General features: G+C 40.8%; 3 long non-coding RNA genes across 6 annotated transcripts in view; 1 reads left to right on the top strand and 2 right to left on the bottom strand.

The window, feature by feature from the left end:
• LOC310905008 overlaps nt 1-923 on the bottom strand; it is a 41,877-nt gene extending 40,954 nt beyond the window's left edge. For all 3 annotated transcript variants that reach the window (XR_014588733.1, XR_014588734.1, XR_014588735.1), the window contains exon 1: nt 613-923. This is a non-coding gene — a long non-coding RNA (uncharacterized lncRNA). The remainder of the gene's footprint in view (nt 1-612) is intronic.
• Nucleotides 924-1,025: 102 nt separating this feature from the next.
• On the top strand, nt 1,026-13,364 carry LOC310905011. 2 transcript variants are annotated; one of them, XR_014588740.1, is made up of 5 exons: nt 1,026-1,090; nt 3,916-4,017; nt 6,587-6,648; nt 10,555-10,688; nt 13,231-13,364. It is a non-coding gene; the product is annotated as an uncharacterized lncRNA (long non-coding RNA). The 2 variants fall into 2 exon arrangements; XR_014588741.1 differs by lacking the exons at nt 1,026-1,090; nt 13,231-13,364 and having other exon boundaries at nt 2,995-4,017.
• Nucleotides 7,014-15,942, bottom strand: LOC310905005. The gene is made up of 3 exons (XR_014588732.1): nt 15,261-15,942; nt 11,489-15,160; nt 7,014-8,623 (listed from the first exon to the last, which is right to left on the bottom strand). It is a non-coding gene; the product is annotated as an uncharacterized lncRNA (long non-coding RNA).
• Nucleotides 15,943-16,002: the final 60 nt, after the last annotated feature.

The raw sequence follows: 16,002 nt of genomic DNA, 5'->3' as shown, positions 1-16,002 counted from the left end.
GTGAGACAGAAACCTCCCACAGAAGGGAAATATTGAGTAAGTATTTCTGCTGTGTCTTTAATTCCTTTTGTCTAGACATCACAACAGCCTTTAGGCTTATCCTGCCAATGTTAATGAAGTCCCTTGAGGGTACGCAGTAAATTAACTAATATAGCAATAAAAGTAATAGGATGAGAATTACCTAACTATAATAATAATAGTACAGCTTATATTAACGAAATGTGTCCACACACCTGCATACAAATACCTGTACTTGCAGGCATATATATGTTTAAGCTCCATCTCCCTCAGCATAGAGCAGGTAACAGCCCAGCATCCTTGCAGCCACTGAACCACAATTTACGCCCATCATGTTACGACTGAACTGTGTCTGCAGCGCCAAACATAACCAAGCTCTCTAAACTGAGTAAGGGACTTGAGAAACATTTTCTCTCTTTAAAGTGAGAAATTTCCACTTTCTCATAGTTTACATCCCACACTATGCCTTTTTTGAAATTGTTACATGTTAGAAAATAAAAGCAATAATCAGCATTGTTATGGTCTTCATTTTTTGTGAGTTTCAGGCAGTTTGTACCTCTCTCTTAAAACAATGTAATGTTATATTTCTCATACCTTATTTTTCAAACACCTCCGATTGAACGTTATAGTTGATTTCAGGATTGTACCGATGTTGGCACTGAATGAGCATTCTCCACACCTTCCTCACTGAGCATTATCCACACCAACAAGCCTTCACCTACGTCTCCAAAAGCCAGTGGCATTTCACCAAGATTAACTGTGGTCCAGTTTGTCATTAGGGACAACTGGAAGGGTTGACCCTCCTTTTAGAAGGGTACAAAACAATCAAGTTTTAAAGTTTTAATCATGCATGCTGTCGCTAAACTGCTCTGACCAGTCCTGAAAGAGTTGGTTTTTTTTTTTTGTTTTTTTTTTTTTTTCTGTTTGTTGGTCCTTGTCACCACAGCAACTAACTGGTTCTACATGAAGTTACAAGGCAAGCCAGCAAGGCTGTAATGGAATACATTCCTTAGCTGAGTCAACGCCTGTGCTGAGGAGGAAGCACGCTGTTTTGGAAATAGGCTCTAAAATGGTGTGTGCTGCTCAGAGACTGGAAATAAGAAATTGTCTGGAATCAGGTTTCTCCCTCCTCCATGCATTTTTAATTATAAGTACTTCGGTTATGCTCTGTTTGTGGTGGATCGGTAGTCCTGCTCTTCCAGTGTGGCTGCAGCAGTGGAAACGAGGGAGCTGACACTGCCTTGTGCTGTGCAGAAAAGAGACAGAGATCTCAACCAGCCCAGCGCAGGCTGGCAATTATTTCCTCTCAGAGCCTTCGGTGCAGTGGTTTTCACACTGTGTCCCGCAGGCCCCTGGGGATTTGTTGACTGCTTCTGAAAGGTCTTCAAGTGGGACATTAAAAGCCAAGCTCAGTGGCACTATAATTTAAATTCAGTATCCAGGGATCTGTATCTCCCTTGGGAAACTATTGAAGATCAACAATGCCAGAATAGTTAAAATTAATTTATATTATATGCACAGTGGAGTGATACACACTGTGTGAAGTGAGCCTCATTCTGCCTTCATGAAACCAGCATCAGTCTGGAGAAACTCTGACTGCACTGGGACTTATACGGGTGAAGATGTAGAAGGTAGATACTTTTTCCTGGTCAAACTGATCTAGCTCATGTTGTATGAAAAAAAACTATATACATTGATTAGTAAAGGATCAAATATATTTTGTCAAGGTATTGGGGGGGGGGGGTTATGACACATTTTTAAGTCATTATAAAGGCAAATTTGAGGAAAAGGAAAATTAAATTGTATTCCAAACAGCAATTCACAGTAATGGTTTAAATTAAGTAAATTATTAACACAGTGCATTTAATAAGATGCATTTGAGGTTACCAGTCTGCGGAAGCAGCTGCATGAATTTTAGCTTTATATTTTAAAGCAACATTGCATTGCCTGAGTCTGTAAATCAGCAACCAGAGGAAACCTTAGGGTAGATTATTTTTGCACCAGTGTAATTTTCTGTGCAGTCAGAGCTACTTTGGATGAATTTGCTGAAAGCAGAATGAGAGCTCGCTTTGCATTGCAGATGTTATGTCATCTCCTTTAAAAATAAAGCTACAACTCCAGCCACAGACTGGTAACCCCAAATGTAACGTCAAATTTATCTTAATAAAGCCAACACATTGATAACATTCAGAATTTTAATAACAACATTGTCTTGGAATTGCTGTTTGGGATATGATTTAATGTTACTTTCCCTCCAAATTTCATTTAAGACATTTATCATGAATGTCTTAAAAATGAGCCATAATTTCCTCAAAATAAAACCAGATGATAAAATACATTTGCTTTCTTAACAGTCAAACTTAGGGATGGTTTAATGAAAGGCTTATGCAAGATATCAGAGTTAGAAATAAATGGGTCAATTTGTTCTCAGCTTAAAGTAACTGATTGATCTCATTTTCTGACCAAAAAAAAAAAAAAAAGTACATTTTCACATATGACTCTATATATCTTGACAGCTGGGCAGCCTATTTTTATCCCATCTCTAATGGGCAAATTGCAACCACAGTAATCTCATGAGCGTTTCCAAGTGGCCTTGCAGGGGCCACCCTAACAAACTGTGATTCATTGACACTGCCAAGTAGAATGCTTCCTCAGAAACGGAAATAAAATAATGGCTTTGTCTTCTCCGTTGCAACATATGGAGACAATATGCAAGGGTAAAAAGGAGAAGAAGATAAATTGCAAATTATTTCTCTCACCTTAATAAATGTTAATAATGTTATTGAAATCTGCAAGGATGTCCACATGAACTACAGAATTTGGCCAATTAAATCTTGCAGGTGTATAGATTGTAAAGTCATTACACCATCAGCCTGATTTCTTGTATAATGTCATCCAAGGAATGCAACGCATATATTGAATCTAATAGCTTGTGTTTGGCTCTGGAAAGCATTTTGGGGAGTTTCAGTTCGAGGATGGAGAACCCCATGCTTCTCTCAGTGTAATTATTTGTGTGTAATTTGTATTTGTGTGTGATTATTGACACTATTAAACTTATGTGCTTTTTCTTTAGTGGAATAATATAGCTCAAATTTTCTAGCCATTGGTTCTTGAAGAACTGCCAAATATCAGATATTCACACAGTTCTCCTCAAAGTAAGCTGAAGTGGTGCTTGATACTCAAGTCCATTCTGTACCAGTGTCTTAATTTTCAGCTAGAAAAGGCAGGATGTTCCCTGCCAAAATGGCAGTTAGCTTTTCTGTATATTAGTTCTGACCTGAAAGGGAGCAGTAAATCACAACTAAATGTCTCCTCTCTGGTGGTACATAACTTTTTTTTTTCCAGATAAGAAGGCCAAAGTTCAGGGATTCCTTGGAGACTGTTATTTTGTGCTAATTCACATAAGTAGAAGAAGCAGGACTTCTCGTAGGTGTTGATAAAATCCATCCTGTTGCAAATCAGACCACATGGCACATGAAAGCTCCCTCCAATCCAATTTGTAAATGAAACAATGAAGGGGATTGAAACAATTTAGGATTTCCTTTCATCCTGCCTCTCTCCTCCCCCGCAACTGTGCAATCACTTAAACATATGCTTGAATTTACTAAAATGAGCAGAACCATAATGGGTCTGTTCCTGGTTGTAATGTTAAGCTTCTGCAAAAATGCTTGCGGGACTGGGGCTAATTTGGCAGTCAAGCCAGAGAACTTCACTCTGATTTCCATTATACGTATTATCTACCAGAGCCTGGAAACGTAAAGATTTTTAGAAGCAGTGTAATCTTCAGTTAAAAAAGTGCTGGTGGTGCAGCTTTGTCAGCTTGGGAAGCTATTAATCACACACATCCCCCTCTCTTGTTTATTAGCCCTCCGTGACTGGAATGACTTTATTTTGCAGAGTACCAGCTGAAGAAACCAAGTCCAGACTCCAAAAAGCAGAGTTACTATACTCACAGTGATGTGACTTATTTCAGAGAGGGAAATCAGCATGTTGTAAAAGGTACTCCAAGAATCTCTCTATTGCAGTGTGCAAAACAAAAGTAACAGCTGAGAGGCAAGTATAGACTCTTGCCCTTGACTACATGGAGAAGAGATGGTTTGAGAAGCAATGTACCAAAGTCCAAGGAACAAGGATACCTTAGCATAGTCTTTTCAGAGATCTCTTTTCCACTGTTGACTGGAGATGGAGGATATCTGCAGTAATATCTGTAATAATAGTAAAGAAATAACAAGATTTCTGTATGTCTAGCAACTAAACCAAACTCCTGCCAAACTCCTGCATGAGTTTCAGCCTAGATAGAATTTGACACAGTCAGAAACTGACAAGATGGTAAAATTCCCCTTCTTTTATAGTATGCTTTAAAAAATCTACTAAAGGTATCTGTTTCATTTCAGTACTGTCCAGAACAAAACAAAACAAAACAAAAAAAGACTCTGAAATCCATTAAAAGGCTACCGTAGGTTTTGCTCGTTTAACAGGAGCTATGAAAAAGGAAATGAAAATGCTACTTTAGGAGCAGGCAAAAGATGGTCATGACAGAATTCCCAGATTCTTTTTGAGCTTCTATTTCTCATTAAATGAAAAATAAATAAATAAATGTTGAAAACAGAATCTGTAACATCTGATATTTTAATGAATACTAATGCACCAATGAAACCTACCTACTAACCTTTCTTTGCTCTGAACTTGCCTCTAATTGTAGATGCGTTGCAAGCGTGCATTGCTTTGAAGTTGTAACACTGACGCCAAGGTATTTGTTTTCATGGTTGAAAGGGCCCTTTAACATTTTCTGTTTTATTCTATGTAGTACAAACCAATGTTTAACCCCTATCTTTCTTTTCTATCGTGATCTTGTTACATGTGGTTCATCTCACCTACATACACCTGTTTCAAATTAGGTACGTATTCTAAAACAGTCTCTTCCAGAGTATCATTTATTTTATTGGTTATAAATGTTTCAGGGTAAAGCCAACCATTCTGTAGATTTGTTTACCTCTCTTCAGTGACTAAAAGTCTAAATAATGAGCCCAGACAGCACGTCTCATTTCTAGATACATGAAATGAGGTTAGATGACCCCATCATTTTCAGCTAATCCTGTGAATTCTTTCGCTTGACCTCATAGTTCTGACAATCCCCGTGACTTTTGTTTCTAATGTTAAATTGTTCTCCTTACATAATTTGGAATTCTTTTTTATATTTCACCCCCAATTAAGTGCTATCTTCACTATCAACTTTTGCACAAAATTACAGGCTTTAGTAATCTAGTGGATGGCTGTTGTCACAGAATGGCCTCCAAGAGAAAACCTGTCACTGCTCAGCCGCATTTTGCAAACCTGTTCTCTACATGCCGTTGCTCTGACAGGTGGACACTCTGTGCAGGTGGGACCCTGCTCTTGCCTCCTTTTTCTGTTTTTGTGCACATTGGACTCTTGTCTGAGAAAGTCTGTATGCAAAGAGTGGAAAGTTCTCATCGTTTAATTAAGAGCATAACTAATGACATCTTCAGACTTTTTTTGCCAAAGGGCAATCTATGCTGTTTGTGTACAGTTTTATATATGCACATATGCACACACAAATACAGCACAGCTGCTACGCAAAATTCCCAAGCTAGCTCAAACGGTGCAAAATAGCAAGATGATAGAGAACTGTGTTAGAACATCTGAATTTCTTCTGGTACACAGATCACTCGATTTACATACTTGATTGTATAGAGTATCTCTGTATGATACTGTATTGCTGTGACAAAAGAAGATATATTTTTAAAAAATCTATTCAAAATGTGGATTATTCTGATTTATCATTAATTGAGCTCCATTTGGGGGAGTAACATAAAGCAGGCGTTACTTGTATACAATTCCCAGGACTTATTCCCACCAGCAAAAGTCCACAAATCACTTCCCTAACATGAGCAAAGTTCAACTGATGGGAAAAATAACATCAAAAAAGGGCAGAAAACTCACGATCAATTTTCATTATGTTACAACTATGTCAACACTGTCTGAAATAAATGGATTCAGGTCTGCTGTTTTTACTTACTTGAGTGGCCATTTCTTATAGGACTAATCAAATTAATATTATTACATCCTTAAATACAAAAGAACTGTTTCCACAAGGCTTATTACACAATAATGCATTTCTGGAACAAGCATGGATATTTTTATATTGCATTTATAATGATACCAAATTTCAGTTTGACAACATCAAGTGTCATCTATTAAGAACCTAACCACCTGACTGCCTAGAGATTTTTCAAGAACCCATTAGGGCAAGCAGATCCATGGCTTTTCTTGTTTATAAGCATCCCATTGACAACCATGTAGGTTTGTACACGCAAGAAGAGGACTCAGTCCTTTGTTTTCACAATGAATGAATGTTGTAACAATGGCTTGAGAAGATGTATTGTCAGAAACTCCAATTTTGATGCCAGGGTTCCTTCTGTTTGGATTTTTCATATACTCAATATATTCTTAGATTTGTCATCTGATATTACAAACTCTGACAAGTACCGGTGACTTCCCTGATGCTGAATGACAGTCTGGTTAACAAAAATCTCTTCTTTTGCAATAGGTGCTCCTCCACTCAGTTTTTCAGCTATGGAATGGACAATGGCCTTGCAAGACAGAGGCACGGTAAGAAATACTACCACATAGTAACAGTCTATATCAGAGAAGGCAGCTGGCAGCTTGGGGGATGACTTCACTCAGCCTCTTAACAGGTCAGACCTCCTACTGTGACTGCACATGCTTGGACCTTTTCTTCGATGAGCAACAAGTGAATTGAGAGAGCAGCTCAAATGGACAGCAAATTTGGCCCAAACTGGCATCTGTCCCACTAACCTGTTCAGTAGCCCTGATCTAAGCGGTAATGAGTCTCTCAGAGGGTGATATTGTCTCACCCTGGCTTTCATGGGGCTGACACTTTATTTTTAAAAAAAAAAAAAAAAGAGCCTTTAATATAAAATGCTATGGTAATAGCCTCAAGTGCTCCTTTCAGTGTCATTGTGGGGCTCACATTAACTCTAACAAATTAACATGAGAATTAATTACACTTATAAGGACAGCACTGCAGCTTCAGGGTCCAATATTTAGGTTGATCCAAGGCATTCCGTTCTCTGCAAAATGTTTCAGTCTTCCGCACGATATGCCTTTTGCAGCCATGGTCTATTGCTACAGGGGCATGGCTGAATCAAAACCACACGCGAGGGGAGAAATGAAGAAGTTATTCCTATGCACTGTCCAGGAAAAGCCAATTTAGAGGCAAATTGTTGGCTATTTTATTCCATTCCCTTCCTGGAATAATTGAATGTCCTTTGATGTACAGCTAATGAGCAACCTTCAGACTACACGAGTCTTCATAAAAAAAATCAGTTATGTGTAGGCCAAGATCAACACCAGGTTAAGACAAAACAGAATGAAAATCAACTGAATCAACACCCTGCAGCACCACCACTTTATATTTCCACATCTTCTGCTATAAAAGTATGGAAAGAAGTGTGCAGGATGAATGAGGGAGCTCTTCAGCTGACCAAATCTATGTGTCCAGAAAGGCTGGAAAGATAACAGGAAAACTTACACTGGCTCAGATTTCCTTTGCTTCTGTTTTCTGCTCTGCTCTTCTGGCTAAACTTCTCTTAGAAGAGCTATAAAACACCCCTGCTGGCAATCTACAACATTTACACCAATCTGGGTAAGCCAGCTGGATCACTTGTCTCAAACACTTTTCCAGCCACTAAGAAATGTTCTGTCACAACTTCTATGCGTCCATCTTTCCTTATTAGCTTTTCAAATGGTTGGTGGCCACACTATCACGACCCCATATACCAAATTTGTAGACTAGTCTTTTCTTTCTCCATTTCAGCAACATTCACAAGAACAAAAGTAGGCAGAATAATATTAAAATATTGTGCATCTCCTGGTTTCATCACCGCCTGTTTCTGACAAATAGCTGTGATTACTACCAATGAGTTTTCTCTATCAGAACTCTGTCAGGATGAATGTTAGTATTGGAAATCAATGTGTGGTCTTAATGTGCACTGAAATGAGCTTACTTGACTATTTTTTTCCAACATAAATCTTAAGATTCTTTCAAAGCATTGATTGAGCTGAATATCTGAAGAGCAGACTCTATGTTGCAATTAGAATAGCTTAAAATGGTTTTAGAAGTTAAACTCTGGGGGGAAAAACATAAAATACATGTAAAAAACTAGCAAGATATATCTATCAACCCTTACAATCTTAAGGCTGTGTATTTCAGTTTTGCAGATTCTTTGTGGAAATTTACTTAAACAGATGCTTAGTCTGCTCATCTACACTAACTGAAAAAATGATGAAAAATTAATGGAAAAAATAATGAACCCATGTCACAGGAGAATAAAAGAAATTGTTATCAGCCTTGCAGAAAATTACTGTCAGACTGCCATAGAAAAATGTAACACAAGATTTTTCTTTGTCTGTACCCACTCTATCAGCTTGTCCCTTTCCTTATCAAAATGTACTTGCTTCAGGTAAATGGGCTAACAAATTTTACAAGTTTGTTTTATTTGGTTAATATGTAAATCAAACTCACTTGAAATAGTAGTTTTGCTTGAGGAAAAAAAATAGCCACCTGAAAAAAAAAAAAAGAGAGAGAAAAAATGTTCCAACAAACATAATTTAAAGCAAATGAATGACTATTGAGGTTTCTAATGGGAAAGAAAATTTGTCCTCAGCTGCAATACATGGCACCAGAAAGACACTACTGGATTCTAGCTGCTGAAGGACTGGGGGGAACACTGCTTTTCCGTGAAATATGAGACAGATGCTTGAAGAAAAAGTAGAGCGAAGGACATGGTATCATGTCGTAGAAAGATCCAAGGCATAATTGTTGTATAAAGTACCTGGGACTCTAAAGCAGTTGAAGTTAGTCAGATAAAAACAAATAAATATTGCCTTATTTGGCAGACTGTAAGATTAACAAACACTTTAAAACAGTTTGTCTGTACCCAAGAATAAATTCTTCTTCATGTTTACTTGTTTAAGAATGACTAAACTTAATCACGCCTTCCAAACTTTGAACATAGGACTTTTGCATATTTTTACAATCTTTAAATGATTTGCCTGCATTATGTCAAAGTGTTATAGACCTGTATATACGACTGCAAATATACACACATTGATACGTTTGGAAGCTAATACACAATGGGTTTGAGTAGCATATAGAAATCAATAGGAGGTTTTTATTGATTTTGACTGAGGCTGGGGAAAACCTATAAAGTGAGAACCAGAATGGTAAATCTTGTTCTCATCAAGATGGTAGATGCACAGGTAACCCTTCCTGGCCTCCACCACCTGCTCTCTGAAGAGGCATTCCCCTCTTTCTCCCACTCCTGAGGCTTTACAGTGAATATTATGGCAAGTAAGTCTATGTCTGAAGCACCCCATGGTTCTTCAGGCAGATTCCTTGCTTGTAGGCAAGTGAGACACACTGGGGAGATACACAGCTGGAATCAAAAGCCACCTTTGTGCAGGGCCAGACAGAAGCATAAGCAAAGCTGGGCTTTGCCTAGGACAGCTGACCGCCAGAGGCAACACAATGGTCATGGCCTGGTGCTCATTTTGCCTGTGCCCTGGAAGGCCATGCTGGGTGTCCACGGGACAGCAGCACTCCTCAGGCAGGGCAAGCTGTCCGTGCTCCCCATCTCCACCCAGGCCTCGTGAGCCACAAACTCAGCTCAATTCTCCACCCCTTCCTGCCCCTACCCAAAGACACGTCTCCAAATTTTGCGTTGCCAGCTCAGTCTTGCTTGCTAAAACTGCTGGGAAGTCTTGAGGTAGTGCTGTGTTTGGTCACTTGTTCAGGACTTGCCTGACTGCTATTATGACAGATGGCACTCAAAGCAAACTTCAAACTTCTTTTTCAAAAGCAAGCTAGTTATACAGTCAAAATATTCTTAGTTTTCAGGCCAGAGATGTATGGTGAATCCATTTAATGCTACCAAGAAAACAACATTTAGAAAAAAAAAAAAAAAGTACAAATATTGACTGTAATGCTCATGACGAGGTAACACTGAACTGAGCTCTAACAAAGCTACACTTAGTTTTAAAAACTAGGAACAAAGTAATAATACAAGACTCATTCTAGTCTTGTAGAAAGTCACACACAGATTACCAGAAGAGATTCAGCAGTTTGGTGAAAGACAAAGTTCCCTTAAATTCTTGCATTCAAATGCTTTTCAGTCATCCTGAAGAAACTCTATGTTCTTACTCAATTCACTCCACACATCCCTTTCCATTTGTACGCATTTAGAGTAGTCTTTATTGCATAATTGAGGATAATTTTGAATGTTCTTAGTCATGACAGGGAAGAAAAAAAAAAGAGAAGAATTTTTTAAAGCGTGGGGTTAGAGAGATGGGTTTTATTCCTGAGTCTTCCACAAATGGGCAAGAGTGTATTTTGGTATCAAAGCTCAGGAAGCCAAATTAAAGATCATCCTTAATTCTGTTATTTGTTTGATCTGCTTTCATAAACAAAACATTCCCTCATATAATTATTTGCAGGTTTTCTGCACATGGATCCAGACACATGCATGCTAAATCAAGTGGCACTCTATCATTACTCAACCAGAGAAAGCAAAGGAGGAATCAGAATCCACTGGGGGCTGTCAGAGACAATGTGGCTTCAGATCATGCAGGTCTGGTACCAAACCTTTTTGTGACAGGTGACCCTTGCTGTATGCTATAGAAGCAGCTTGGATTTTCCAGCAGTCCCAAAAGCTTTGCAACCAGTACAGTTGAGTTTCTTTGTCGTGGGGAGCGCTGTATAAATTTGACTCCCCTCCAGTCTAGGAGCTTCATTAAAACTAGATAAACATCAAAATTACTGGAGGACAAACGTAAACTAGGTGCCTCTTCCCCCAAGGGTAGACGGGACTGCGGGCAATGGCAACAGATCTGGTGTAAACCACCGGCTTCTTGTGCTCAGCAAAAGGAAGCAAACAGCCCAGATGCAACTGGGGAAGCAGTACCAAGCTGTCACACCCTTTCTGTAATGTAACAAGTTTATTTTCAGTTTGTTCCCTTAACATTATCCTAAGACTTTCTCAAGTAACTAGGCAACCTCCAGCGCCTTACTGCTGAAAGGGTCTGAGTCACTGCTGGGGCTCTCGATAGGTTTTTGGTAGCTACTGGATGTAGGAGAAAGGGTAGCGGGCTGTCCTATCCCCTGTGCTGCAGTGCCACCTTACGGCTCTTGTTCTACAAACGCCTTATTTTTTCCCTTACACCCACCGTGTTTTAATCTAATAAAACTGCGGTGCAGGTAGCCCCGAGAGGGGGGAAGCAGCTAGGACTTCAGAGAACTGTAGCTCCATTAACAAAGTCATTTCCATATGCTGAACCACGGACAAGAAAGCTGCAAGAAATACTATCTAATTAACACTGTTGTCTTAAAATTAACTGAACCTAGAGCATGCCTGACAGGTGTATAACTAACCTGTTCTCGGAAATGTCCAGTGGCAAGATGCCCAGGCCCAGTTCCTCACCAGCCCTTTTGCTGTGTTGCACACTCCATGCGGCCAACCTGCATCTCAGCTCTTGCTAGCTTTGGATCTCAAGTCCTGCCCTCTTTACAGGGTTTCTTTCCTGTATAACAATTTCATATTTAAGAATCGTTAACCAACTCTCCCCAAAATTTTCTTCAGATGATGCAATACCCATTCTTTAGCACTTTTTTCTGGGTGCTGTTTTCCAGGCCACTGATCACTTGCATTCTTCCCATCTGGATTTTCTCCAGTGAGTTCATATCTTTATTCAAAGCATATACTTACACTTTACTCAAAACTGGGCATGATACTTTATCAGAAGTTTTAGCCATGACTAAATAGAGAAGAATAGAATCACAGAATCATAGAATGGCTTGGGTTGGAAGGGGCCTTAAAGGTCATCTAACTCCAGCCCCCTGCTGTAGGCAGGGATGCCACCCGCTAGGTCAGGTTGGCCAAGGCCCCATCCAGCCTGGCCTTGAACACCTCCAGGGATGGGGAACCCACAACTTCAAATGAAACTTCAAATGACGAGGCAAATAATGAACTCCTAATGTGTTTACAGACTATAACCTTGTATGTGCCTTTAAATACTTCATTTTAGGTCAGAGGTCTCCCCAAAACCCATAGAGTAATTACTCATGATTCTGATGGTAATAGAATGCTGCCAAAACCTTTCCTCATGCCTGTACTATTTGATTTCCTTATTATTAGCAGAGATAAGGAAATAAAGACTCTCCCGTTGAATTGTGGGGAGACATAACACTGAGAGGGGCTGCAAGCTCTTTGGAGAAGAGGATTGGAACTCAGATTTACTTTGTAAAACTGGAAAGGTGGCTGGAATGACAGGGTGTAATTCAGTACTTTCTACCTGGAAGCAGAGAGCAGAATCCATCAAAGGGAGGTAGGGAGCGACGGGGCTGGTAACAGTCCTGCAGGCAAGGATTTGGAGTCGCAGTGGGTTACAAGGGAGTATCATTGAAAAATAGCAAGCCACTGTGCGAAAGGCAGATGTTATACAGAGCTATATAAATAGGGATGTTATCCGTAAGGTGCTGTGAAATAGAACAGAGCAGAATGAGGATGCCTGCGTAAAAAGCATGAAGTGCAAAAAGTTACTTATTTTAAAAAGCTTTCTATGAACATAGAGCTTTCACAAAATGTTTAGAGCATTTTCTTGAGCTTTACAGAAAGTCCTAGACCTTGATTTTGGATGAAACTATATGTACATATATGCACACATATATATGTATCTGAGACATGTACGATCTCAAAATGTAGAAGGACTGAACCGCATCGCAGACACAACATTTTGAGAGTTTTCAAACTGAGCAAGGTTGAGTTCAAATAATCCTACAGCAGTTGGGCTAACCCACTATGGTAAAATAACATCTCTTTTCTCCCAGAAGTTCACTACGTAAATGAAGGCAGCCTTTTCCACAGCAATGCTTCTCTCTCTGTTGTAATACTGACTACTTTGAGGATTAAACAGAATACATAAAATAATGGGAAGCACGGAGACAAACGGCATGAAGGGATAAAACTCAAAAAGGAAAAATTACATTATAAATTCAGTAGCATCTTGGTCCCTCAGTGTTTTCCAAATAATGATGCAGGAATTTTATGATTCTAAAGCAATCAGAATGGCAAACAGAAACCATAATTTCTTAATCCATTTTTCTGTCACTGCTAGAAAGAAAACATCTGGAAGATCCTAGAAAACTACTTCTCTTCCAAAGTCCAGCAAATCCAAAGGAAACAAATCATCTTAAGAATTTTGACAATGTAATTAATCGTAATTTCCCCATAAATGTAGAGTGCACATCCCAGTATTACAAGTCGGAAGCAGTGTTGCTGTCTAATACAGGAACTACTCGAAAGTGTAGGACTGAATGGGAATTAGTCAGAAGGGGTGAGAGTCAAAATAGTAAAAAAAAAAAAAAGAAATGCCGGGTAAGAGAATTAAACGAGATAGGGGAGGATAGAAAGAAAAATGGAAGGAGAGAAACCAAATGTAAACTCTGAAGAAGGAATAGCAACCAAAAAAGGATGTTTCCTGCTGAGCATTTTTAAACAGTTTTAGAAGTGGAGGATGCACCTGGAGTGGAGGCTGGTGATTCAAATTCTGAAGATGGAAAATGAACTAGGGCTACATTTGTTCTGTTTGATAACCTCACTCTTCAGTTCAGGCACAGGTCCTGGTCTCGTCGTTCCCCTTTCAACCCCATCTTCCCTCTGCATGGTGCTGGAGCTACCTGGCCACCGTCCCCTGGGGAGAAGCCAGGGCGCAGCTCTGGCAGCTGCTCCCCCCCAGCAGTGGGGGTGAGGCTGTGCCCGCTTCCTTCCCAGCCCTCCCAAGTGGAGCCAGCTCACCAGCCCACGCACGTTCCCGCACACCGCACCACCAAACACGCTGCACAGCGTCACATCCCCGTGCCATTGAATCCCCACTAAGAAGGGCTGCTAAGGCTTGGCTTACTTCAAGCGTTTGGAACTAAATAAGCACAAAGAATCATTGCTGCGACGTCAGGGCCACCACGTGCTGCCACACAGGAGACCTGGGCAGGCGCCCTGCAGTGGGATGTCCCCACAGAGGCCACCGTCCCAAAGCAGCAAGAACACAAGCTGTTTTGCTGCAGATGTCTGACCGGGCAGCCACAGGCCGATCCCCCACACCACTGCCTTCTGCGGGCTGGGTCTGCGGTGGCATGGGAAGAAGAAAAATCAGGCGGCAAACTGGGGACTCGTGAAACGAAGCAGGGATGGCTTTCTTCTGGACGTAGACACAGTGAGCTGGGACAAGCCTCAAATGTCGGATGCTCCCCCCGTCTTTAACACGACGGCAGATGCTTGTAACGGCGGCTGCAATCCAAACAAGTGATAACATTTCAGGATCACACCCAGAATGATAGAAAACAATGAGTTTTGGCCTCCTGTCACGCAACACACCCTTGATGTGGTAATACTAGAGTCACACATGGCAAGGTGCTCCATTATGAAACATTGCATAATCGTCTTCATTAAGTAAATTATTTTCTATTGGCATTCTCTGCTTATGATTTATATTTTCCTGGTCATTGTTTACCTCATTCATGAATTAGCTTTCTGCACTAGTTTTTTGGGGGGAGGGATTTAATTATTTCAACATGTTGCAAGAGCTTTTAATGGAGAAAACACATGAATATTGATGAAATAGCATGAAAAGTAAAAATGTCACAGGGGTAACATAATCAGTGCTTTACCATTTTTCCGGGGGGACAAAAATGGATCCCTTCCCATCAAAAATAACTACATTATATGACTATTAGAAGTGTTAATAACATGTTTGCCTATAAGTACATAATTAGAAGCATTTCTCCACTTTTTTATTTCATGTGATGAAGGAATAGGTAGATTACACTGAACTTGGAATAAGCTTGACAGCATTCTTTTGTAATAACAACAGATTTTTTCTTTGAGCAGGACCATGTCCATAGTTAACAACTGCTCATAGGTCTCCTGAAACCTTTACGTCACAGTGCTGCTATTTGAAGACGTAGTATGCGCGTTTCCTACATGCTTTCCATCTTGCATATGGACACCTGTACACTTTACTCTCTGGAGCTGAAGCAGATGAGCATCATCTACAGAATAACAAAACACAAGAATAAAGTCATGAGTCCTTATTCTGCCACATACCACAGGGAACCCTGACAGCCACACCATCCTTCCCAGGCAAATCACCTGCGCTCAGTGTGCCCCCAGCTGTGACCAGAGGCCAGTTTTCCGAATGAGAGGTGCTCAAGAAACATGGATTAATAAGAACAAAAACTGGGTGTGTAGGAGATGGCAGGAGGGGTGACAATGTTACACAGAGGTAGCATAATGAACAGGACAGGACCAAGAACACCTTGCTCAGCATAACAGAGGGAAGAAACAGCAGCAGGCTCTGCAGGGAGAGGTTGCAGAGAATGTTACAGAGCAGGGTCACCCCAGTGAGCGCCTCAATTTCCCCTGCCCACCTCTGGACACTGCTTGCTGCAGGTAAATGCTGACAGGCGGCTAGGGAAATCCTGCCACGTGCGGACAGCAGAATTTCTGGGGAAAACTCCCCACAGCCCCCTGGGCCCTTACTTTCTCTAGCTGCAGAGCTACTCCCTGCCTGCAGAGCAACAACTGCAGCAAGCCCGTGCTTGCTTCCCAGGCTGGGAAGTGGCACTGGCTAACGATACTCCACGAAAAAGGCCTCCTGAAGCAACTCGCTGGTCTTCTCGCCTTGCTTTTCGTTCTCGCGGGGGCCAGCTGCGGCTGTTGGGGGCCAGCTGCACCTGGTGCCCCCGCTGCTACCTCAGCGACATCTGAAGCTGCTCAGCACGGCGGGAGGCGGCTTCCCACACTCAATCTACCTCCACGCGCCGGCGTAGGCCTGCCTTTACCAGCACGTTCCTTACAGCCGGGTCTTAACGGCAAGAGAGAAACCCCCTTC

This window comes from Anser anser, assembly GCF_964211835.1.
Source record: "Anser anser genome assembly, chromosome: 1".
NCBI lineage: Eukaryota > Metazoa > Chordata > Aves > Anseriformes > Anatidae > Anser > Anser anser.
Note: the sequence above shows the minus strand (reverse complement) of the source record. Positions and strands in the feature narration are given on the sequence as shown.